Source organism: Canis aureus, chromosome 30 (genome assembly GCF_053574225.1).
Source record: "Canis aureus isolate CA01 chromosome 30, VMU_Caureus_v.1.0, whole genome shotgun sequence".
NCBI lineage: Eukaryota > Metazoa > Chordata > Mammalia > Carnivora > Canidae > Canis > Canis aureus.
Window position 1 is genome coordinate 21,095,834 of NC_135640.1, and position 25,987 is coordinate 21,121,820.

The 25,987-nt window shown below is 33.6% G+C and overlaps 1 long non-coding RNA gene across 16 annotated transcripts in view; it reads left to right on the top strand.

Moving 5' to 3' along the window:
* The window catches only part of LOC144301774 (uncharacterized), a 268,953-nt gene that overhangs the window by 117,594 nt on the left and 125,372 nt on the right, over positions 1-25,987 (top strand). For all 16 annotated transcript variants that reach the window (XR_013368623.1, XR_013368621.1, XR_013368611.1 and 13 more), the window contains 3 exons: positions 1,378-1,487; positions 3,088-3,141; positions 20,992-21,153. This is a non-coding gene — a long non-coding RNA (uncharacterized LOC144301774). The remainder of the gene's footprint in view (positions 1-1,377; positions 1,488-3,087; positions 3,142-20,991; positions 21,154-25,987) is intronic.

The following is a 25,987-nucleotide window of genomic DNA, read 5'->3' on the forward strand; positions in this document are numbered from 1 at the left end:
GTTTATACGCTCTTTGCTTTAGGTCAAGATGAGGGACAAAAATATGTATGAATAAGTAAATGACTCTGTTAGGCAGAATAACTGATTGGCTTTCTTCTCAAGATATAGATTTATGACAGACACATTCCTATCCATTAACAAGGAATTAACCATCTGCAACAAAGTCCTTTCAAACACTTGTGTCATTTATAACCATGTGTAATAATTAGAATATTGGAACATACTAAAAGACAGATTGAATGGATAATTAGATGAATTAGATGGCTATAACAGAAGCAAGGTTAAACATTAATTTTTTTAATTATTGAGGACAAATATATATCTGAAAAATGTAAAAAGTGAGAGTTCAAATGAATTTTTTTATCTAGAAAAGTGGCCATCCTATTAAAATATCTCTCTATGAATTTTCAATAACAAGCTTGCTTTCTTGATTCTGAATATGTAAAGGCTTTTTAATTTTGCCATCTGTTCTTAGAACGATTAAGTATAAATTAATTGCAGGCAATAATTTTTAGAATGCACTGAATGCCAACATATCCTAGTTGTTATACAGAGAATTTATTTATTTTCTAAAATAATAAAGCAAACTTTTTAAAAGTGAAGCAATGATACAGACTTTGCTACTTATTTATTTATTTTTGAAAAGATTTTATTTATTTATTCATGAGAGACAGAGAGAGGCAGAGACACAGTCAGAGGAAGAAGCAGGCTCCGTGCAGGGAGCCCAACGTGGGATTCGATCCCTGTCTCCAGGATCACACCCTTGGCTGAAGGTGGCGCTAAACCACTGAGCCACCCAGGCTGCCCAGACTTTGCTACTTTACTATAATTTTCATTTCTTTCTTTTCCTTCAAGAAGTTTTGGGAATTTGTGTCAGCATTTTACCTATATCCCTGGCAGTTATTAATAAGTTCTTGCTTAAGTGGGGCCTCACTTATGACTCTTGCCTACTCCGAAATTTGGCACCTATTAGGAATACATGTTAACACTGAAATAATATATTCTAACTCTACTAAAACTGGGAAAAAAGTGGAAAACAATTGTTGCAGTATGAAAATAGAAAACAAAAGTTATTCAAGTTTTTGTAGGTGGGAATTTTTGAAGAGATAGAAGTATCTGAAAAAGATACTAAAGTATTTCAAATAAAGAAACAAATGCAAGGAAGATATTAATAAAAAAGATAAAAATTATTGAGCAACTATTCACATGACAGGAACTCTTCTAGATGGTTGAACATAACAAGTGAGGTTCCAGTTCTCATAAAACATACATTTTAGGGTATCAAAATAGGCAAGAGAATAAATATTAAATAACGTTAAATAATATGATATTGATAAATGGTATATAAATAATTTTAATGTGATATTATTTTAATAGGCCAAGGAGTTCACATTAGATTGGCTGGTTTAGGAAAGTTGCTCTAGAGGGCTGATAAATCAACTGACCTCTGAATGACAAGAAACAAAGACAGTGATCCTGAAAATCTGGTAACATCCTTTCCATTAAGTTATTTTTCCTCGCATAAAATTTTCCCTCCTTATAAAATTCACAACTGTTTGATTGTAAAATTCAAGTCATGAATTAATGTCTCATTTCCTTAACATTTCTTTTCTAATGCCTATCTTTTGTTGCTATAGCATTGGACACCTGATTTTCTTAATTTTTATCATTATGAATATCTACTTAATTTTTAATTATAAATTGTCCATATTTTTAGAATTTTCTCAGAAAATATCTTTATCTGATGTGCAATCTACATTCAGTCTTTGATTTTTCACCTCCCAGAACTGATATTGACTTCCCAGTATGGATCTCCACCATTCTTCAGAGCCTTCTACTAATGCCATTATTTCAAGAGATATCTTTGGGTTATCTTCCTTTCTTGTTTTCTAAGAACATGATGTGGTTGCACCTTGTCAGGAGCTCAGTTGAGCTGAACTGCCCGGTGTTAAGTATCTCATTAGGACAGCAAGCCAAAATCAAAGTAATAGTCAAGCCTCTCATCACTTGTTGCAGTAAGATAAAAGGTTCAACAGTATTAGCTGGTCCCTGTTCCATTTTTAACTCCAAGGAACGGTGTGTTGAGGGTCAATTGGATCAGCACAGATACAGGGTGTCATCTGCCTTCCTAGAGACCCCCCAAACAAAAGGCTCCTATAATATCATGGACCCAGGAAGCAGAGAGAAGACCAGGACAATAGAAAAGGGTAGAGTGAAGTTCTGAATATTGAATTGACTTGGAGAGAAAGTGCCTTCCCTCTTCTAAGGAGGTTTTTATAGAGGCACCTGGGCTGAGAATGTATCTATAAGAACATGGCCAGCCTGGGCAGCCAAGTCCCTGGCTGCAGCTCCCTTCAGAGACTACAGTACCCAGGTACTACATCTGGTGTATGGAGGGCAACTTTCCCAGCGAGGCCTGTTAGATAAAACCTTGGTAATTTTCAATGCCCGGGCCTAAAAATTCACACATAGTTTTTTAACCAGGAGCTCGACTCCTCAGTCCTTATTCATTAAACATCAACTTCCTCTGGCTTTCAATCCCTTGAGAGATTGTGTTGCATATCCTATAAATAAAAAGCAAAAACTGTGATATATCCCCTCTTGGGTTCAAAGACCAGCTCTACCTTTTGTTAGTCAGCATGTGACTCTGGGAAAATCATATATTAAGAGGGTAAAAAGGAAGGGTCTTTTTAGGTATTCCATATTTAGTTTTTAAAATCTTTATTAATTTAAGGAATTAGTTGACATTATTAAAATTAGTTGCAAAGTTAATTGGAGTCTACAACTATTATTCTTTTACTTAGTATTTCATCATGGACTGTAATAAATAATTTTTATTTTGAAATTTGAGCAAGGGATAGTTTTTATGCCTGTGAGTTTGTGACAGGTTTAGAAAGATGTGGGTGAGTGATAAGGGATCAATTGGTGAATATGTTACTCCATGAAAAGTGTCCAGAAATCTCTTTTAATGCTAATACTGTGGGATTGGAGGAACCTTAAGAAGCAAATGATATCTTAAACAGTTTCTCCATTTGTAGATTCTTTAACCCTGCCTTTTTCTGTTTCACTCCCTCACTTCTGAAACAGGAAGAAGAATAAATATAAAAATGATGTGAAATACAGCTGACCAACATTTACGGAGTGAGTGTGGATTCTTTGGTTTATTTACTTATATGTGGCAACATTAATTTTTTTTTACATTTTAGTAGACCTTAACCTTTAAAGAATTTATACATAAAATATTCAATTTGATTTCTACATCTATTCTGCCTCATATCCATGGCTCTACCAACTTCTTAGGACAAGTAGAATCATTTGTACATTACTGGAAGCCACAGAGAGAAGTAAAATATTTCTAATACCTTTTAAGTAAGCAGCAGCATATTCTTACCAAAGAATTTTCATATTAATTCTATCATTTAATCATGTAAAAAAAACTTTCCATCCATATTGTACCCCAGTGATAAAACCTTACATTGGTAGCTGAAAAGAAATGAGACTCAGGGATTTATCTGGAGAAAATATTATGCTTACATGTTTGAACAAAATCTATAGGAAGAAAACAAAAAAGATATTCTATATTATACAGAAAATATATTGCTGTAAAACGTAATTTCAGATTTTTATTTATTCCTTCCTATTGAAGAAAAATTTTTTTTATTAGTGAAAACTATGTATTTTAAAAAATAACTTGGTTTGACAAACGTGTCAAATTGTCACTTAAAGCAGATATTCCCTTAAAATGGGCACTTTCAGTATGTTAACATAATTGCAGACATATATACGTACACAAATCTAGTCTTACACATGACAATTTCTATTCTATCATTGGTTAATATAAATTCTGACTGAACATATCTCAAACATAAACTCTACTGGTATTCATTGGAGTTATCTACACATGAAATGTGCTTAGCAACTTTAAGCTTAAAGTATATTGAATGCTTTCATAGAACAGTTTCATTTGTTCTAATTCAGGAAGCAAATATGATCACAAACGCGGAAACTGAGGCAAGGTCAGGCACGTCTCTTACCAGGGTCATTTGAGATTTATTTTGATGATTTTTGAATAATGTTTATTTCATCAATTGCTCTACCAAAAATTGATTTAGAGTGTGTTATAGAATCTAACTGCATTGCTACAGAATAAAAATGAGATAAAAATTTTAAAACATATTAGGCCTAAATTGCTGAACTCTGTTGGAAATGAAGTTATTGAGGAAAAATATTATGTATTTAAATAGTATTTGGGGGGTGAAACATTTTATGACATGCTTCAAAATTAGAATAAAAAGTGAAATAGATTTTCTATATTTGGTTTTATCTCAGGGAATTTAATTGTTTAGGCAGGTTAATATTGACAGGAGTATTTAAGAACATCTCAGATATTTTTATTAATGACATTCATATACCGAGAGTAAAAATGGTAAAATAGTAGTCTGTCACTTAAACTTTCTTTTTAAACTCTAAAACCACCAGGAAGTAAAGTTGAAAAACTAAAATTTTAAAGCAGGTTAATAATAGGTTACTGGATAGCAAATGTTACATTGTTCTTTATTACATTTATTTGGCTACACCAGTCAATCAAAGACATTTATATAAGGGTGTGATAATGCTACTTTCAATAACATGCTTGACAGGAACAATTTTTACACATTGACATGACATCCAATTTAGGTACTGTCTGAGTTTTCAGGCTTTCACTGGAAGAATTTCGTATTTCATATAACATTCACCACAGTAAATGCTTTAGTTAAAAATCACACCTGTGTGTAGTGGAAGTTTTTTGCATAGTCTTGTAAGCACTGTAGTTTTGTCACCCATGTTTTTGTGCACGTAACAGCCTGATAAAGTGTCACTTAAAAGAGGGGACAACATAATAGACAAGTGGAACATTAACAAGCAAAATGAAGTCTCAGGAGTAGAGTTCTCATATTGGTAAAGAAATTAATCTAAAATAGCCAGAAAAGATGAGTAGTTAAATCAACTAAAACTATGATATTGCTAGAGAATTCTTTACTAAATAATAGTTTATTATCCTTCATCACTGAACATTGTTTTTTTTTTTATTTCTTCCTTTAATTCTCCCACTTACAGTTTACCTTTCTTTCTTTACAACTTTAATATTTTTGCTTTCTTAATTTTATTTTTTTCTGTATAGAACCATCAACTTTTCCTGTGAAGTGCATGGCATGGATATAGTAGATATACATAAATGCTAGTTTGTCAGGGTGATTTTGTTACAACATATTTCATACACTGGGAAACATCCAAACTTGCATATTTAGTTGTGGCTGGGATGATTTTGTATGCTACTAGAAGCAATTATATTTCATTATATATGATTTAAAATGGAAAATAGAGATCCTACCATGTCCTCTTCTGTGTCATGTGCAAAATTCAAGTATCAATTTTATGATTGATTATAAAAGGTTTATTTTACTTTGCATGAAATACATTGTATCTGGGAAAAGAAAAACAAGGACTAAAATTGAACCATTTGACTTAATGTCATACTACAATTACCTGGCAAGGTCTAATGACATTTTTATAATCTATGACGTATCCAAGAGTCATCACTTTTGGAACTGGGAGTGTAATGATGATTTATCTTTTTCCCTTTAATCATCCTTTTTTACCCCACTTACTTTATAGCACAATGACCTACATTAAATATCAATATATATTTCTACATTCCTTCCTTCTCAACTGTTTTAAGCTCCAATCATTTCTAAGCAAGATAGTAACTCTGAAAAGCACTGATTACTGAATTATCTACATCTTCCTTGAAAATTCCACATCTTTGTTGTAACCTACATAAACAGAAAGGTGTGGAGTTATATTTTTCCCTCTATATTAAACATGTATACATGCCAAAGCAGTTTGTACTGTTTTTATGTATATGAATATTTTTATGAACATTTTTTTAAACAGGAATTCCAGAAAAGGAGTTAAGGATTGTTATTAAAGGTTACTAGTCTTAAATGGAATACTTTATGTATTATGTGTAATATGTTGTCATTTTAAGTGACTATTGAGCAGAATTTGGTATGTAACATGAAGCCCTGGTCAAAACAGAAAGTCTGTGTCATAGATTCCAAACAGTCAAATGGAGCACATTAAGTGAGCTACTTAGATGAGCAAGAATCTTGCAAAGCACTAAGTGTGGAATTTGTGCTAAATATACATTATAGCTTTTTTATATCATATATATATATATATTTGCATCCAAGGTAATTGGATAATAGTTTTTAATTTTTATGTTAGGGGATCCCTTCCTTTGTTTAAAAATTCTGGTAATTTGGAATTTAATTATTTTACATGGGGAGAGGCAGAAAGAGAAGATTAATTTCCCCTTTAATTCAGGTCACATTTTAAACATTATTTATTTATAATCTGGTTTTGATGGCTAGTTGTTTTGTGTTTAAGAAAGCATTCATGACATTAAACAAATTCACCACAGTCCCTTTAATATATTTCTTCTTCTTTTTTTTTTCCTCTGATCTTCTGTGAGACCTTCCCCAGTCATTTTCCAAGGGTCCTGATTTGGTTGTCATTCACTTCTCTGAATTGCTATTCAATTTAGATGAGTGTCTTCTAGATGAACTTTGTAGAATGAATTTTTAGAGATAACATTTATTTCTGACTTAATATCTTTATACATTCAATTTGAAAAGTAAAAGAAAAAATCAAAAAGCTCTTTGAATTAGTTTTTAGAAAGGCATGCACTTCTTCATGATTAACATTTTATCCCTCTAGGCCTTTTATATCATGTTTTCAAATCTTAAGGAAGGAGATACAGCTTTGGATGGTGCCAATTTGGGCTGACAAATTGGTAAGGTGATAGCATCCACTTGGAGTGAGCTTTTGTTTAATTTACACGGATTTTATATTCTCATTTTTTAGGTTTAGTTCATATTAAAAATCAATAATGATTTTATCTTTTCTTTTGTGGAGATAAACAAAGACCAACCAAATGAGAACTGGCAAAGGCTATTTTTCAGCACTTGCAATTGCAAGGGAAAAAATCACCATCACTTGTTCTTTGGCAGAAACTCAAAAACAGAAAGCATAGGAAAGCTTTATAATGTAAAAAAAGAGGAGGCTTCAGGTATGTCTTGATTGGAGGCTGCTGGCACAGGGAAGTTATGGGTGGGCTATCAGCAAGGCATGCTTTGTCAGGTGTACATACTTTGCTTTCTGTATTTGGTCCTATGTTGGAAATAGGGACAAAAATTAGGGACGATGGGAGTTATTAATCAGGTCCTGGCAATTTTAGGATGATTGTTACGGGGGTTATTGTTTGGCCTTTGGAATGTTTGTTAGAGATAGTGAGTGGTCAGACTTCCTACATTGACTTATGGGTAGTAGTTCAGCTTCCTGTGCTGGTTACTCTAGATAATGTGTTGGTTTCTGGGCTGGTTCTGGGTTGCTATAAGTACAACTATGAAAATATTTTCTAAAATTTCATAAGTTTTCATATTATGTACTATATTTTATTTATCATATATTACACGAATATTTGTTACCACTTGTACAGCTTTCTTCAAGTTTTCCTATTATACAAGAAAAGCTTTCTTAAGAATAGAACAAACTGAAAAAAAAAGAATAGAACAAACTTATTTTGATTGAGTTCATAATAAGTGTTGGCTGTAAAAAGAAGATTTCTCTTCACAACAGCTTATTATTTATAAAAGGAATATGATGTTCATTGAAGAACAAACATCTATTTTAGGTTGATTTTATTTTTTAAATAGATTTTATTTATTTGAGAGAGAGAGAGAGAGCAAGCAGAGAGGGAGAGGGAGAAGGCGAGCTAGAAGCAGACTCCCCACTGAGCAGAGAGCCTGACATGCACTCCATCGCAGTACCCTGAGATGATGATGACCTGAAGGCAGAAGCTTAACTGCCTGAGCCAACCAGGTACCCCTTTAGGTTGATTTGTCTCTTATTTTTGAGGGTTACTTTTAAAACTTCTCCAAATTCTGGGAGAATAAAATAAGCCCATAAAAATAATTTCTTCCATTTATTGAATCTTTTCTATATACTAAACAATTTGCTATACTTTACATGTTTTTTTATGACACTCTCTAAGAAGTGTAGTTTTGTCTGTTTATTCACATAAGTAAAGTGAAGTTCAGGAAATTTTTAAATTCTAAGAGGCTATGGAGAGAGAATCCAAAATCTAACTACATTATGTTCACATCCTTGAAGTGATGTAGCTTTGTCTCATCTACAAATTGTTTATTTACAAATTGTATGTTTCCAAAAATGAAGCTATAAATTAAATACAACATCTAATGTGAGACCAAAAGAAGTTACACCGGTCTGGAATTAAGCCTGATTGCTTTCTTATATTACTAAACCACTATTGCCACAACTACTAGCTAATGTAGAATGATTTAACTTTGAAGTGATTGACTTCAACTGTGAAATAATATAGGAAAAATAAAAGAAAGGAAATAAGAAGGGAAGCAGAAACATGGAAGCATATCTAATTTTTGCAAACCCATTCTAGTATTGTAATAGAATTAGCAGAGTTTTTAATAGAGAAATATAAGAAACAGCCTAAATGTACAACAGAAGAGTAGTTAGATAAAATGTTATGCATCCATACATTGAGTCATTTTGTATTAATCAAATATAGTACATTAACTAGTGATATTTAGTGGGTTTTTAAAATAAGATCTATTAGTATTTTTGACAAATAGGAATAGCAATTTTTAACCTAACCTGTATTTATTTATTTATTTATTTATTTATTTATTTTACCTGCATTTTTAAATATTGATTGTGAGAGTATTAAAATATTCTGACAATGTCATAACATAATTTTCAATGCCAAATATAAGTAATTTCAGTTTTCTCATGAAATATTCTTAATTTCATGAATCTTTTTTTTTTTTTTAGCATTGTATTAATTGAGAATGTATAATTGTTTAGAATATACACCCTGAATTGAATCATGTCTTTTGGCAGAAAGCTACTGTCAGTAGTCCAAGAAATAGTCTGTTGGGCTCTTTGTGGCTTTCATCACTCTCGTATGGCAGATGAGTATTCAAAAAGAACCTCAACCTGTTAGCCTGACAAATGGCATCCATCTCTATACAGAAACATTTTATTTCATCATCAGCACTTTATAGAAAATGCAGTTATTAACATTGCCAATTAAAATGTCATCAAGTTTAATATGATATATTCACATTTGCTTTGTTTGTTTTTACTTTGATCTCAAAAAACATATGGTTATCTTTTTCTTAGATAGCCTCATTTAGGACATTATAAATAACATTGAAAATTTTCCCAGAATCCTTCAGATTCTGTGACAAGGTGCAATTTAACATTCAATATCTGTCACAGGACCCTATCACTGGAAATATTTTTAATTCGATGTGTGCTTTGCACATTTGCTACATTAAAAGAAAGTTTATTATACAACATTCTAGACTAACAAAAAATACAGAGTTATAAAACCTCTCAATATTTCTGATTTCAATTCCAATGTATGTGGGTACTTGTTTTAGCTTATTTTTTAACAACATACCATCAGTTTGGAGACAGAAGGTGGATGTCCTAATATTCAACTCAATTCTCCTTGTAGATAGTGTCAGAGTCCATAGGCTTAGAGTTGGATCCATGAGACTGTCCCCAACGCAGATGCCAGTTGAAGTTCAGGTTGCTACTTGTGGTTCTGAGCAACTGGTTATAAATTAGAGGTTCCCATAACCTCCTTTTTGGGTTTGATTAATTTGCTAGCATTGCTCACAGAACTCAGAAAAATATTTTATTACTAGATTATCATTATAAAAGGATATAACTCAGGAACAGCCAGATGGAGGAGACCCAGAGGGTAAAGTATATGGGAGAGCATGGAGCTTCTAGGCCCTCCATGGGCTTGCCACTCCTCTAGCACATTCACAAGTTTATCAGCCAAGAAGCTCTGAATTCTGTCCTTCTGAGTTTTTGTAGAGGCTTGATTAAATAAGTATGATAGATTAAATCATTGGCCACTTGTGTTTAAACTCAATCTCCACCTCCTTTCCCCTCCTAGGGGATCAGGTGGGAGTCTGAAAGTTCCAGCCTTCTCATCACATGGTGGGCTGCAGCTGGCAACCAGCTCTCATCCTTTAGCACTTTGTGAATCACTTCACTGATGTAACAAAAGATATCTTTCTAGTTCTCATAAGAAATTCCAAGAGCTTTAGAATATCACAATATTATCTCAATATTATATTATCACAGTATTATAATATTGATTTCAATAATATATAACAATGGTTTATAGAATTTAACCAACAGAATCCCAAACTCACCAAATCTTCCAAACTGGATTCAAATTGCAACATGTCAGTAATTAATATTTATTTGGCTTCTGTTTTCTTTTAAAGTGGATTTATTACTTCAGATTCCAATCTAAAGAAATAAAATACCTGTTATCACACACCAACAAGGCCAAGATTCCCAAGAATATTGTTTTACTTTATTTTCATGAGAACTAGAAGCCTGGTTGGGCTCTCCTAACATTTTAGATGTTTGGGAGACATTCCATTTCACATGTTATCTTCAGAAAATGTTTATCAGAGAGAAGAATACTAAAATTGTAGCATTAGCCACAATGTCTTCTAATTTATTTATGTTGTTATCTCCCATTAGAATGAGTGTCTCAAAGACAGTGTCCATATACTCTACATCTCTTTATTCCCTCTGTCTTAGGGACTTGCACAGAAACTTAAAAGAATTCAATATATATTTACTGAATATCTAGATATACTAGGGATCTGATATTTTTGTCTAATTGTGTTGTAGTATAACAGTCCACAGTCAGTTGGCTTTTATCCTACTGTAAGACCAGCTTTTTGTTCAGTACCCTTACAGTAGCTCTTTGCCTATTATTTTAAATTTAATTTTAAATTCATGTTGTGTTTTCAATGCTCTTTATATGTGATGACTCCCAAATCTATATTCCCAGCCTACTCATAATACTATGCTGGGAATATGGATATATACACACATACTTTTTTCAATTGGGTTTTTATAGATATCTCATTGGTTTAGTCAATCATTTTTTATTCAAATATAATTATGGAGTACATGCCTCAAGATAACAGTCATTGCTCAGAATTAACATGGCTAAAACAAAACAAAGCCTTCAATTCCCCTCACCCACAACAAATCTGTTTTTCTTTTTTTTAAAATCTTCTGTATTTAGGGAAGTTATTACACCATTCATACATTTAACATATATAGTTTTTGAGATATTCTCAGGCCCAAATCTATTTTTGGTGGTTCTCATTCTCTCTGGGGCCATAATCCTGTTCAAAGCTGTGATGGCTTCTCTAGAAAACTCCGATTCTGGTCTCCAAATGAATCCCTCTCCCTCCACTTCTGTTCTGCTCCAATCTTCTTTCCATAAAGCAACCATAATAAAGTTTTTAAAGCATGATTACCAAGTTCCTCATGATGGCCTACAAATTTGGCTCCTGAATCTGACCTGGCCACATATTTATATTTTCTATCTGATATACAATGCCCTAATCATAATGACTTTCTTTCTGTCCCTCAAAAACACAAAGTAGGTTTATCTTCTGAGGCGTTTTCTGTTTGTTTATTTGTAATTTTTAGGTTTTGTTTGTTTTCTGATTCAAAAGTGTCTCAAATGATTGCATATCTGACACTTTCTCTTCATTTTACTGCCATCTCAAATTTCATGAGGATGGACTTCTCATGATCCTAGGCAATGGATTCATCTAGTCACTTTCACATTGTGTATGACCATATTACATCCACTTCTTTATTATTATTACTCTGTACACACACACACACACACACACACACACATACACCACCTCTTAAGTCTCCTGTGTCACAAAGCCAGGCAGGAAAATAACAGTTCCTTCATCTCCTACCCATTACCCTGGTCCCACCTTAGGGAACTAGGGACTTTATAGTGACCTCAAAATTCAGACATGAGCATAAAGGTTGTATAAGCGTTATTCTGGTATGATGGTGGAACCCACAAAACAGGTATTAAAACAGACAGTTATTAACAACCAAAAGCCCTCTGGGATTCCACATGATTATATAATTCATGGTGAATAAATGCCAACAAATATGAGCCTAGAAAAAGGGATCAACATGGTGCAAAATAGGAGACAGAGATGACATCCTCAATTGACTGAGCTGCTAAAAGAGACTTGGGGGAATAAAATCTTAGATATATTTGTAGTGATAACAAAAAGTATCTAATAAAGGAACAAATTCTAGAACAAAATTTAAATTTGTTATAGACAAATAAATATTCAAATAATTAAAATACATGCCTGTTACAACTAAGAACACATGTATCCTTAAAAGCAAGCAGCAGACACCATTGGATCTTGCTCTAGGTGATGCTGAATCACACCATGAGCAATTTCTAATAGAATAAGACTGAATGCAAATATTTTTAAAAAGATTTATTTATTTATTTTAGAGAGAGATTGTGTCTGTGTATGTGCGTGTGTGGGAGGGAGACAGAGGGAGAGCAATTCAAGCAGATTCCTCGCTGAGCATGGAGCCCAACATGGCACTCAATCTCAAGAACCTGAGATCATGACCTGATTCAAAATAAAAATTAGATGCTTAACTGACTGAGCCTCCCAGGCACCTCTGAATGCAAATATTTTTTTAAGAAGCACAAAATATGTAAGCAATCAACCTGGATTTTCTATCCTACTAGAATCTGTCTTATCTATAGGAGATAGTTATAAATCAGGACAGCAGATATACAAGCAAAAAATTACTTCCTTTACATTAAACTGCAAGTGAAAAGTTTCCAAACAAAATGCTATGCTATGACATTTTATGTTAAATATTATCTTTGCTATTCAGAATTTAGTTCATGTGGAAGGTTTACTTCTAATATGCATTTTGTAATAGAAAAAAATAGATCAAAGGCATAAATAAAAAAATAAAAGGCATACATTTCAATGTTAGACAAAGTGCTAAAATGCTATGAAATAGTGTGTATAAATATGAATAGAGATAGAATATATATATAATATATATATATTATATATATTATATATATATGGAAGGTTTAAATCAAATTAGCAGGTATACTAGCTGATGAAAAAGAAAGCTGAAATCATTTTGAAGGAGAGAGAATGTATGTTTACTTCTATTTTTGCTTACCTTTTTTCTCTCCAGAGACATTTCAGGCAAATAAAAGGGTTAGAATGAAGACTGAGCAAGTTGATGTTTGTTTTAGCTGAAGCAGAGTTCAAGGCACATAGGAGGAGTTAACCAGGGGGTATCTCAATATGAACCTTGCCATTAACTTAAATGAAGTCCAGAACCTTTATCACACTCATAATTCACTTTCATATGGGATATATTTAGTTGTCTTTCCTAGAGAAATGATATTGCACCATACAAGATTAATATAGCTTGGGCCCTGGTGGCCATTATGTTGCCACAGGTTTATGGTTTTTCTACGGTATTTTGATTTATGATACCCTTCCTTTTAATAGAGGTTCATTATTTGTACATTAGGGTTGTAACTTACTCCATCATATGGGGACTTCTATTAATCAGGGAGCCTATATAGTTCAGCCTGACATTACTGTCCTTTTTGACAGTATTGCTCAAGCAGAGCAATTTGTTAAATGTGTACACCTTCAGTGGCTTAAGATTCACTTCAGAAGCTGAAGAAACCTTTTCAACCTGATGCAAAATGACTCTGGAGTGTCATTTTATATGTCTCTTAATCTAGGTGATTGACTCTTCAGTTTAACTAACTCAACACTATTTGTTTTGATTTTATAGATCTTTGCTTTAAAAAAAACAAAACAAAAAGCAAAAATCCGAAACTATGCTCTATCCTGATCTCACCGTATCTCTTCTTGATAAAGTAGTGAGGAGACAAAAAACAGAGTACTCTCTAGGCCTTGGCCTTGGGTTCATAGTGCTGACTCTTTTTTGCATACATGTTTTCATCTGAGAGAGAAACAGAGATGTGTGATTTTTATCTGAGAAAAAAATGAGAAGCTTAAGATCAGATTCAATATTTATGAGCATTTTAAGTTCTGAAATTCCATACACTTCTAATGTATTGCAGGTTTATGGAAACTGCATTTCTATGTAACGTTATATTTTGTTCCAGAAATCCACATTTCGAAAAGATAAATTCTGATGAGGTTTATTTGCTATGGAATATTAATAGTGAAATTTTGGTAAAATAATACCACTGAGCAAACTCTGCTTAGGGGTTTGAGATTTAGGGAGACTATTTGAACTTTGAATTTACATAGCCAATTCAGGGAATAAAATGCTTTATGTCAACATGTGAAGAGTAAAATGATAATAAGATGTCTTGGTTCAAGATATGTATTAACAATGCATAGATTTATAAACCTGCATCCATGCTAGACTAGGTATGGAGATGTTTCCAGAGGCTGGACAGGCAAATATCAATTAAAGTCAGAGCATTTAGAGTAATCACAGCTATGAGGAATTTGAAAATTGCCTTTCCTTTGCCTTGTTAAATTTATAGTTTCCTAATTAAAGTACTTAAAAGTTTAGCATAAGCATGTTATTCAAAAGTCTTGTTTCTATTTTATTCACATTTGAAAAACAGCTTTTGTGTTATTTGGATTCCTTTTCTTTAAAGATAAAAAATGTATCTAGTTAAAAAGTCATTACCACACAATTATTTGTTTATACAGCAATATATTTATATAATTATATTAATAATAGTTCTTCCATTTGCACATTAACTAGATTTAGATAAAGCATATATTTTAATGCTTTGTTTCATATCAAGAAAAACTTTCAATGACTACCAAATATAGAGGAGGGGAAACAGAGAGAGACAAAGACACAGAGAAAGAGAGAGAATCAGGGGAGACAAGGCTTAGCAATATACAAATAAGATAAGTGGGGCTCGCCTCTCTGGAAATGGCAAAGATGTATGCTGTAACAGAGATACTGAGTTAGAATCACTTTGGTGGTACAGCTGAACTGAGATGTCCACATGAAGTCTGACTCCTTAAGGGTTCTAAAATTAATGATTAATGCTATTTTATGAATGACCACAAACTTGATGGCTTAAAGAAAAAAAAAAAAACTCACAGATTTATTGTCTCAGAGTTTCTATGGGACAACATTCCAGGTATAGTTAATTCTGTGTTTTAGAGTCTTCCTGTCTGCAGTACAGTGGTTGGCTGGAACTGCAGGCTCCTCAGAGGATAGACTAGCCAAGACCCACCTCCATGCTCCCTCAGGTTGTGGGCAGTATTCATTTCCTTGTGGCTGGGGCAGAGGGTGGGAAAGGCTTCATTTTCTCCCACCCGTGATTCCTTGCAATGGAGGCTTCCCCATCATGGCTGCTTATTAGTTCATGGGAGTTTACTTCTTCAAAGCCAGTGGCATAGAAAGGGTCTGAGTTCAGGCAGGGCGCAGTTCCTTTGATTAATTCAGGCCCACAGAGGATAATGGCCCTTTTAATTAACTCAAGATCGATAGATTTTGGCCCATCATTACATCTGTAGATGCCCTTCACTTTTTAAAGCGGGATATTTCATAATTATAAAGTACTTATTTCATCATGAAGATATGTTTTCTAATTGTGTATATGCTTAATAATAGACCTTTAAATATGCAAATCTAAACCTTATAGAAATTAAAGGAGGAATAGTGATAGATTTCAGAGCACTGAACCTAAAAAAAAGCAGCATGGTTACAAAGTAACTGGTACTCTAACACATGCTGGTGGGAGCGCAAAACAGTGTAGCCACTTCGAAAAGCATCATGGTTGTGTCCTATGTAAGTAAACAGCATTTTACCAAGCAATCCCACTCCCAGCTATCAAGCCAATAGAAATGACAATTTATGTCTACACAAATATTTTTATATGAGATGTTCATAGCAGCATTATTCATGATAACCCCAAACTGGCAGTAATGAAATGACCTTTAACTGAAAATGGGTAAACAACTCATGACAATATTATCTAACGGAATACGACTAACCAATAAAAATTAGTAAATTACTTATATCTACATCAACAGAGATTAATGCAATGTCCATATACTAAGTTAAAGAAGCTAACTACAAAAAAAATGTGCAAACCAAACCAAAACACTGCATCTGTATGATTCCATTTATATGACATTTTGCAGAAGTCAAGACCATAAGTTAAGAATTATATAGTGGTTTCCACTGGCTAGATGTGGAGGGAGGTGTGTGGATTGGTTGCAAAAGGCTCAGGAGAATGTTTTGTACTATTGGTTGGAATGTTTGGGGTTGATGATCCATTATTTCAACTGCAGTGATGGGTGTAAAACTATGTACATATATTGGAATTCACTTAAATGCCCCCTTAAAACAGGCTCATTTTACTCTATGCAAATTGTATACCAATAATTCTGGTATAAAAAAATTAGATAGTCTTGAAGGGCTAAATTTTCACTTCATTTCCCTGGGCCATGATTTTTGGCATGTACTTACAGCAGTTGTTGCTTTAAGTATCACTGATATGTTAACCTGTGAGATATAAGAAAAATTGGAGGATAATCCTTTGTCTTTATAAATATCACTACATAATTCATATTAGAAAACTTCATGCATTAGTATTTTTAAATATGATTCTTACTAGGGACTTATAGTTTTTCAATCTTTTTTAATATAAGGCATTTCTGTTTTAATGTTATATTAAACATAGAATACTAAATAAAGATAGTGTTTCTAACACTGGTACAAATTGACATTTTCATAAGCTAACTGAAACATATTGCTTAATATTTGGTTATACTATCTCAAAGCAATCATTTGATTCACCTTTGTTTTATAGATAGAGAAAGAGCAATTAAGTCATTTGCACTAGAGCCTGGTATGAGTTCTTAGAGACCAAAAAATTTGTATAAAAATTCAGTCTACATGTTTGCACGATAAGGGCTTGCTCTACAAATTTCAGTTATGTAATGTCTCTATACCTCAGTTTTTTCATTCATGTTCCAAATACTTCACTCATATTACAACCTTACTCAAAAATTTTTGTTGCTAGCCATATAAGACTAAACCCCTTAGCTCACAATTTGGAGCAGTGTACAGTTAGACCTCAATCTCATTCTGAACCTGTCAATTCCTCCAGTGCCTACTTTAGTAGATCTACTATATGCCAAACTCATGCTAGAATTTCTCCCACATTTCTTATTCATTCCTAAAAGGAACATATCATAATTCCATTTTAAAAATAAGGAAACAGACTCAATGAGTTGATTTGTTCCAATATCACAGAACAAGAGTGTTGTATGGAATAGAGAGTGGCAAAGCAAGTAATGATATATCAGGCTTTTGAGAGCTCAGTATATACTGGAAACTGCTGAATTCAGATAATATTTTCAAAGTACTTCTTAGTAGAGGAAATAGACTTTTAAACAAACACACTGAAATCAGTTACTCTAATAGAGTGATCCACAGTATATCGTGGTGGTAGAAAGCCTAGAGTATTTAATTCTAATTAAAGGGTAGGGTTAGGAAATATGTTATAGTAGTGGATTTGCTTGCACTAGTCTTGAAGGATGAACAAGGCTTTAATGGGCACAGAACTGGGCATGCGTGACTCAATAAAAGAAACCACAAAATTTTATGAATTACATGGTTATTTTCTGGAGTGTTTAGCACCCTGACTCTAAGAGCAGAGGATACGATGTAGAGGGTTAGTAGTGAAGTAGAAGCAGAAATAAAACACTTTGAAGATAGTGGACTAGGTATAGTCACTGGGAGAAAGGGAGTACAATTTCAACCAATGAAGTCAGTGATTGAAATGGTGGCTAGTACAGAAAATGATTTTGCCCTGGCTAAGTGCTCTTAGAAAACATGCTGGCAAGAATGAGGAAGAAAAGTAGTTTTCAGCGTGGATCTACACTAAGGAATTGTAGGGTGACACAATTCAATCTATAAATTGAATCCCTAACTTCCAATGTGACTAGAGTTGAAGATAGGGCCTTTAAGGAGGTAATTAAAGTTCAATGAGGTCATGAGATGTGGCCCTAATCCAGTAGGATTAGTGCCATCATAAGGAGAGGAGTAGATACCAGGAGGGCATGCGCACAGAGGAAAGGCCATGTGAGGACACAGAAGGAAGCAGCCATTTGCAAGCCAAGTGGAGAGGTCTTACCAGAAACCAGCCCTGCTGACATCTTGGCCTTAGATTTCCAGCCTCCAGAACAGGGAGATAGTAAACATCTGCTGTTTAAGCCAGTCTTTGCCAATGCTGTATTGGCAGCCATAGCTGAATAATACACACACATAGTGTGATCGTTGGGTGTTTTTTTTTTTTTTTTATTCCTTTTACATCCTGTAATTCTCTTTATGTAATTTTTAAGATGTACCAATCCTTCTCAAGTTATAATATGTCTTTTACAATGCTGTAAATTTCGTAGGCATCCCAGGTAGGAATAGGGTAAGAGGAAAGGCTAGAGACAATGGCAAAAGGCAAATTCCAGCTGAGTATTTCCCTGTTTTAAGGAAGACAAAGTAAAACTCTTAGAACCCCACTTTTTTCTTATTAAGCCAAACTCCATGTATTAAGCCAAACCCAAGCTGAAAGAGAGTCTGAAGTTCCACCTAAGTTCCATGAAGGCAGAGCATTTGACTTTGCCTTTGCTGTGTCCTAATGCCTAGGACCATGTCTGGCAGGGAGTAGGCATTCAATAAATAAATATATATGGATAAATGAATAAATTATGTATCTTGCCTCCTGAACCAAAAAGAAAACAAGCCTCCTGATGGGCAAGAACAAGGAAGAATGAAATGTATATATATCATTAACAGCAGACCACATACATTTCCTTACCTCCCTTTCATTTTAAACAGTGTTACATATAACATTTCTGATCATCCTGTATGCCTAGGTATTTGTGGTAGAAGGTACTGAGAAGCCAGCCTGCTTTCAGTCTCTCCCTCATTTTATGGAAGATAAAATCAAGGTCTACAGAAATGATTTGTTCACAGAAACACAACTAGCTAATGACAGTCCTGGGACAGGACTCACACTGGGGTGTGCAGACTCCATATCATCCTGTGAAGAATAGGAAAAATGTGTATATCACTCTAATCCAAATAGCAGTATACCTCTCATTTCTTCTCGTCTACTTAACTGGAAAATTGAATTTCCTTATCTTTAGCTTGCCAAGTGTCCTTCATTCCCTCCCTAGAGTTCCAGTGCATTGGCGTTGTAGTCAGGTGAGAATTATGCTTTGCATTTGCAACCATCTTGGGCTATGTGATAGAGATCTTTTGTTGTTGTTGTTGTTGTTATTTTGTTTTCTTCCTTTTGTGTGTGTTTTTTGTTTTGTTTTGTTTTTGTTGTTTTCCCTATAGCTCTTGCCATATCAGTGTTTAGCTATCAGCACCATTAAGGAAACCTGAGAGGGATTGTTGAGAATTATTTGCTGATTTTCATTTGGTCCTCTGAGCCCTGGTACTTTTTATATATCTGATTTATATCTGTGATTTCTATACATTATCCTGTGGGAAATTCACTAACTAGATTTAAGATACTGTTATTACTTATGTCAAGCCTAGTGAAAAGATCTGCTGGGTGACAACCAGAAAGCAATTTCTAATTACAGTTTAGATTGTAGCAGAAACTTCAGTTACAATTAGTGGAAAACATTTGATTTTGAAAAATACTGAACAACTGAATAGAACTTCCTATTCCTAGGTGATTAACCAACATAATGTGAACTTACTTACACAGTCATTTTATTTCACAACTGTCAGTTTAGCAGGAGTATGTAAATGGATTTTTAAACCCTCCCTCCAACGAGACAGATTATCTTAATATGATACTTTTGAGATATTCGGTAGCTTCTTTAGTGAAGGCAGGAAAACTTAAGTAAATTTTCCTGCCTGTTTTCCTTGTTAGATCTCCCATTGGTTCATACAAATTTGGATGAACAAGATTCATGTGATGTATTATCCCCATTCCCCCCACATTCCATTGGGTACAATACCATCAATGAGTCCAGTGTTTAATACTAAATAGGATACGATATTGAAGAGCCATTTGGTATTATTCCAACAGGATGCTGTAATCTGAGAATTTGATACACTTAAGTGTAGCAAAGGTAGGGTTTAAGCTACCATTCTAATCAGTTCAAGTGGCTGCCAAACCCAAGGCTAATGTGGCTTTTTCCCTTTAAATAGTGTTCATTAAGATAAGTGAATAGCTTTTAGAGCACTTCCCATAGAAGTACATTACTATGTAGCCATCGTAGAGAAGACACTCCATATATGTAGCACTCTATTAAGAGTAGCAAAGGAAGGAAAAGACTGAAGCAAAGTTTATTTTATATATATATTATGTTTGCATGTATACACACATATATACACATGCATAGATACATTTAATTTTCCTCTGTATTTCCTACAAAGGTTATCCAGTGGTTCAGAGATTACAGCACCTGGCAGTGATATAGGAGGAATTCAACTTCAGTGAGGTGGAAATGAATAAGTAATATTATGCCAGGAATTAGGAGCTGGACTCCTGATGGTTTTTAGATATTATTTATTTATTTATGAGAGAGGCAGAGACATAGGCAGAGGGAGAAGCAAGCTCCCTGTGGAGATCCTGATGTGGGACTGGATCCCAGGACCCTGGGATCATGACCCTTGCCAAAGGCAGATGCTCAACCACTGAGCCACCAGGTGCCCTCTCCTGATTTAATAAGGAAAGTCAGCCTTTATAAAAGTGGAAATCGGGTGTAAGGAGGAAATATGTACCATTTCTTTGGGAAATATGGAAATATGGAAATTTGGAATCATGTTCTCTTTTACATTTCTTTCAAAATTCAAGGAAAAATATCATTGGAGGTGTTAGTGAATATAATATTCTTCATTATAGACCATAATCATAATAGATCACATATTCCTTGTCTATTCCTAATTCCAAAAGCCTAATGCAAATAAGTGTTTATGTCTCTGATTATTAACTTTTCTTCACAGGGACAACCTGTCATCTCCTCATGACCAACCTTCTCAAGTAGCATACCCCACATTGGCTCAGTTTTCCTGTCTTAAAGCAAAACTCGAATATTGTTTCAAGATTTTACAGAAGTGATATTTTGGAGAAGTTTTGAGATTATGATGTTTACATATTTAAACAATGTGAGTGCTTTAAATTCATGTCTTAAATGCTTTGAGCTACAATAGCCTTGACATCCTGTGTGTTACAGGCATGCATGCCTGTTTGTGTGTGTGTGTGTATGCTCAAGTGAGTGTGGATATTAAACAGTGCTGAAACTAAAAGCTGAAAGATTGAAAGCTCCATAATAGAGTATACAGTAAACACCTATCTGACAGAATTAAAGAAAATATGATCTGGAATCTATGTGAATATGCATCACTAAGAAAAACTAAGCTTCTGTTTTTGTTCTAATATCAATAAATCACTATCATTATATTTATTAAAATCTGTGCATTATTTTATGTACAGATTTGCTCATAAACAATAAAAAAACTAGAATATAACAGGATGTGATTTACCAGTATTTAAAAAAGCAATAGCAATCCTGCATATTTACTGAAAAATGTCCTAAATCTTAAAACTTTGTAAGGGTATATATTCAAGGATGTATATGTGTAGGAGGAAGCATTATTATTTTAAGGTATATAAATTTTATTAGATGATATTTTTGAATGATGGCTCTCAGAAGAATTATTTTGTTTTAAAATTTTATCAGAGAATTTTCAACACACACATTTTCTTAAAAGCACAAGAAAATAAGTGCTATTAAAATCCCTATTGTATTTCCACATGAAGGTAAAAAAAATAATAGCAATAAACTTCACATTTTAGAAGTTAGTGGCCTATAGACTTGCAGAGCCAAAAAGACCAATTAAGTAGATTTCACTCTCACTTCCCCTGCTTCTATCAGTTATGTTTCCAAGCAGTGATAGAGAAATTTTAAACTGTTAACATTTTACAGATCTCCAGGAAAGACTGTCTTCTCTAAGTTTGTGCCATGTGCTTATAATATCCAGGAGTGAGGAGAAGAAGCAATAGGTACTGGAAGGACTAAAGTAGCTGATTATTTTGCTAGGGCTGCCATAACAAGATACCAAAAACTGGGTGACTTAAACAACAGACATTATTTCGTCATAGTCTGGAGGTTGGAAGTCCACAATCAAGGTATTGGCAGAGTTATTTGTTCTGAGACCTCTGTCCTTGACCTACCGGTGGGCATCTATGTTCTCTCTTTCTTCACCTGGTCTTCCCCCTAGGTATGTCTGTGTCCTGTCGAAACCAGTTATATTGGAATAAGACCCATCCTAATGATCTCATTTGACCTTAATTACCTCCTTAGAGACTGTATGTCCTATTAAAGTCACATTCTGACATAGTGGAAGTTAGGGCTTCATCATATGAATTTGTGGGAGACACAATTCAACCTTTTTAGGGAAGAGCTGTCAGGTGCAACTTGGCCAAGAAACCTCACAGAACAGAAAGGCTTATGTAGATTTATGAGTGTTCTGTGGTTGTAAATAATTCCTGTGACTTCAAACATCTTTGGCAAAGCTCACAAAAACACAAAATGCTTGGTAGGATGATATTTCTTATTAGAGGTTAAAATAATTTTATATTTAAGTTGATATGCCACTTAAAATGAGCCAGCTTCTGAGTTTGCAGGAATAGTTGATGTTGGGGTTAAAACATGATTTTGGTAAAGAAACTGTGAGTTTCATGGTTTACTGACATAATGGTAGAAAGTCTGCCATTATGTTTTTGTTGTCATTAATTCTTTCTCTCTTTATTTACATTTTAGTCCCAATAATTTCATCCCTAAAAAATGGCTGTTAACTCTGTATACATTCTCCCTCAATATTAAAATAATAAAGTTAGTAGTAATTTTATCTTTATTTTTTTTTTTTTTTTTTTTTTTTTTTAATTTATTTATGATAGTCACAGAGAGAGAGAGAGAGAGGCAGAGACACAGGCAGAGGGAGAAGCAGGCTCCATGCACCGGGAGCCTGATGTGGGATTCGATCCCGGGTCTCCAGGATCGCGCCCTGGGCCAAAGGCAGGCGCCAAACCGCTACGCCACCCAGGGATCCCCAGTAATTTTATCTTTAAAACTATATTACTAAAAAACCTATATTACTGTTTAAAATATTAAAAATACTTTCACAATATTTTAATCAGGACAATATGCATTTATTTAAGTATCATGTAATAAGGCTTATTATATAGCAGGTAGTATGCAGATACAGAAGAGTTATACTCCACATTCAAAATGAAGACTAGGGCAGCTCAGGTGACTCAGTGGTTTAGCGCTGCCTTCAGCCCCTGGCATGATCCTGGAGACCCGGGATTGAGTCCCATGTCGTGTTCCCTGCATGGAGCCTGCTTCTCCCTCTGCCTCTCTCTCTCTCTCTCTCTCCCTCTCTCTCTCTCTCTTTCTCTCTGTCTCTCGTGAATAAATAAATTTTAAAAATCTTTTTTAAAAAAAGGAGGGCTAAAACAAACTTATTATTTATCACCAATATTTTGATTATCAAATATTGGCTAATATGACCACATTTAGTGCATAGTTTGATAGGATAACTGAGTTAATAAAGTCACATGAAGTGAAATAAATTCCTGAAGAACCCCACTTCTTAACAGAAATATTAGTCATTCAGGAGTAGTCTGGAGACATTCACATTCACTATGTTGATATGTAGAGAGTAAAAAGAATTACTGGCTTTTGTGGATAACACTAGGGTCATACTGATGTCCTTCTGATAACTTGAATTCACTGAATTATGGCCCATTATTCATTTAATTCTTATTTCATATAGTATTATACCTTAATTGTAATGACTTGAGATAGGCATATATTTTAGTATATTATATGTAATTAAGGATGAAGATATTAATATTTATTAAGATAGCTACAAAATCTCTGTGATTTCTCAACTAATTATGCCATAGGCAAATTTGACTTCTGTATCAACGACTGCTGACTGCACCATGGGGTGATGAGAAGTTTGAGGGTATGAAAATGATGAGAGAGTATTTTCTACTCATTAAACTGCATGTTGTAAAACTGTTTTCCATGGTTCTCTCACATTGACTGCTGAAGGATAAAAGAATGTAAAATTTCACCAGATGAGTTATAAATTTTGCACTTGTTCATTTTAAATGGACATTAGAATGAATATAAGGTATTTTATCTTGTGTAGCTTAAAAATGCTAACTTTCCTTCATTCTTGGCAATGAAATGCAGAAGGAAGTGAATGCAATCAAGAGTAAATTTTTCCTAAGAATCACTATTAAATCAGAAATGGCTGGAATTTAATAAAGAAGCCATGAGACTATTTTGTGGATTGTATATAAAGAGAAATTCCTGTCATATTTAAAGAATACTGAATTCTTTTTTAAAAAGATATTTAAATAAAACAATTTAAAAACTTTAACTAGAATGACACTAAATTTATGACTATATTCACAGCACTGCAACTCGAGTTTCATTCACAGATTGTAAATTTAATACTATGATTAGAAACTTGGCTAAGGTGTATTTAATTTCACTGTTATACTAATTTATACTATTAGACACACACATGGCAGAAGTATCTATTTTTTAAAGCAGTATATACCCAAGGTGATTAGAGGTTTTAGAATTGTTATTGGAATTCCCTTCCCCTGAGGAATTGAAGAATAGTAAGGTACAACAACGTTGTTAGACTAGTTTGAACTTTAAAAAAAAAAAAAAAAAAGAATAGTTTGAAGTTGAAGAAATAATATCTGGACTGATCTACTCTTCTGAGTTGAACAACTAAAAAAAACAGACAAAATATGTGAAACTAAGATTTTTTTTTTCCAATGTTGGATGATAAGCAGTGTAGAGTACAGTAATCCCTGAGATTAGGAGGTGAAACAAGGCAAGTCCTGTGAGTATCCCAATTTTCTTCCTAGAAAAAGTTTACAGGCCTTAGCTAATGGAGGGGAGACATAGATACCAAAATTCTTGCTGAATTGGGAAGACAGGGATCCTTTAAAAGGTAATCTACTGTTTAAAGCAAAATTAACAATATATTGTGGAGATTAAAAAATATGTAGGATTAGATGGGAGGATAAAAGTGGAACGAGCATAAGACATGTGGAGGGATGTTGTAATGTTTAAAATATACATGAAATGGTATAATAATATTTGAAAGTGGAGCAGTCCCTTAGGACACTTCAGTGGTATTGCTAACTTAGCCAAAGCAGAGTTAAACTGGAATCATAAACAGTACTACAATTAATCTAAAAAACAGCAGGACTAGAAGAAAAATGGCAGAACAAAGAGATGGGGAACTATAAATCAAATAAAGTTTGATTTACTACTGAATAAATCAGATTAAAGATAAACTATCTAAGTCTGCATTGCCCTGTTTATAGCCAGTAGCCATTTGTAACTACAGAGCACTTGAACATTGCCTCATTCAAACAGAAATATGGTGTTAAGTATAAAATCTACATTGAATTTTGAAGATTTACTACTGGAAACAGAATGAGAATTACCTTGTTAATAATAAATTTAATATTGATTACATGTTTAAATGATAGTATTTGAGTATATTGGGTTAAATCAAATATATTATTAAGTTAATTTCACCTATTTTTACTTTTTTAAAATGTGATACTAAAATTTTTTGAAATTACATATGGAGCTTACATTAAATTCCCATTAGACAAAGCTAAGCTAAACACTCAAATTGAGAAGATCATATGTGTTAGACCTATACACTGAAGACTATAAACATTGTTGAAAGAAATTAAAGGAGATGTAATTAACAGAAAGAGATGTTGTGCTAAAGGGTCAGAAGACTCAATAGAGCTAACCTCACAAATCTCCCAAATTGGATCTATAGATACAAGGTAATTCCTATGAATATCCTAGGAGATCATTTTGTAGAATTTGACAAATACATTCTACAGTATATATAAAAAGGACCAAAGCAGTTTGAAAAAATA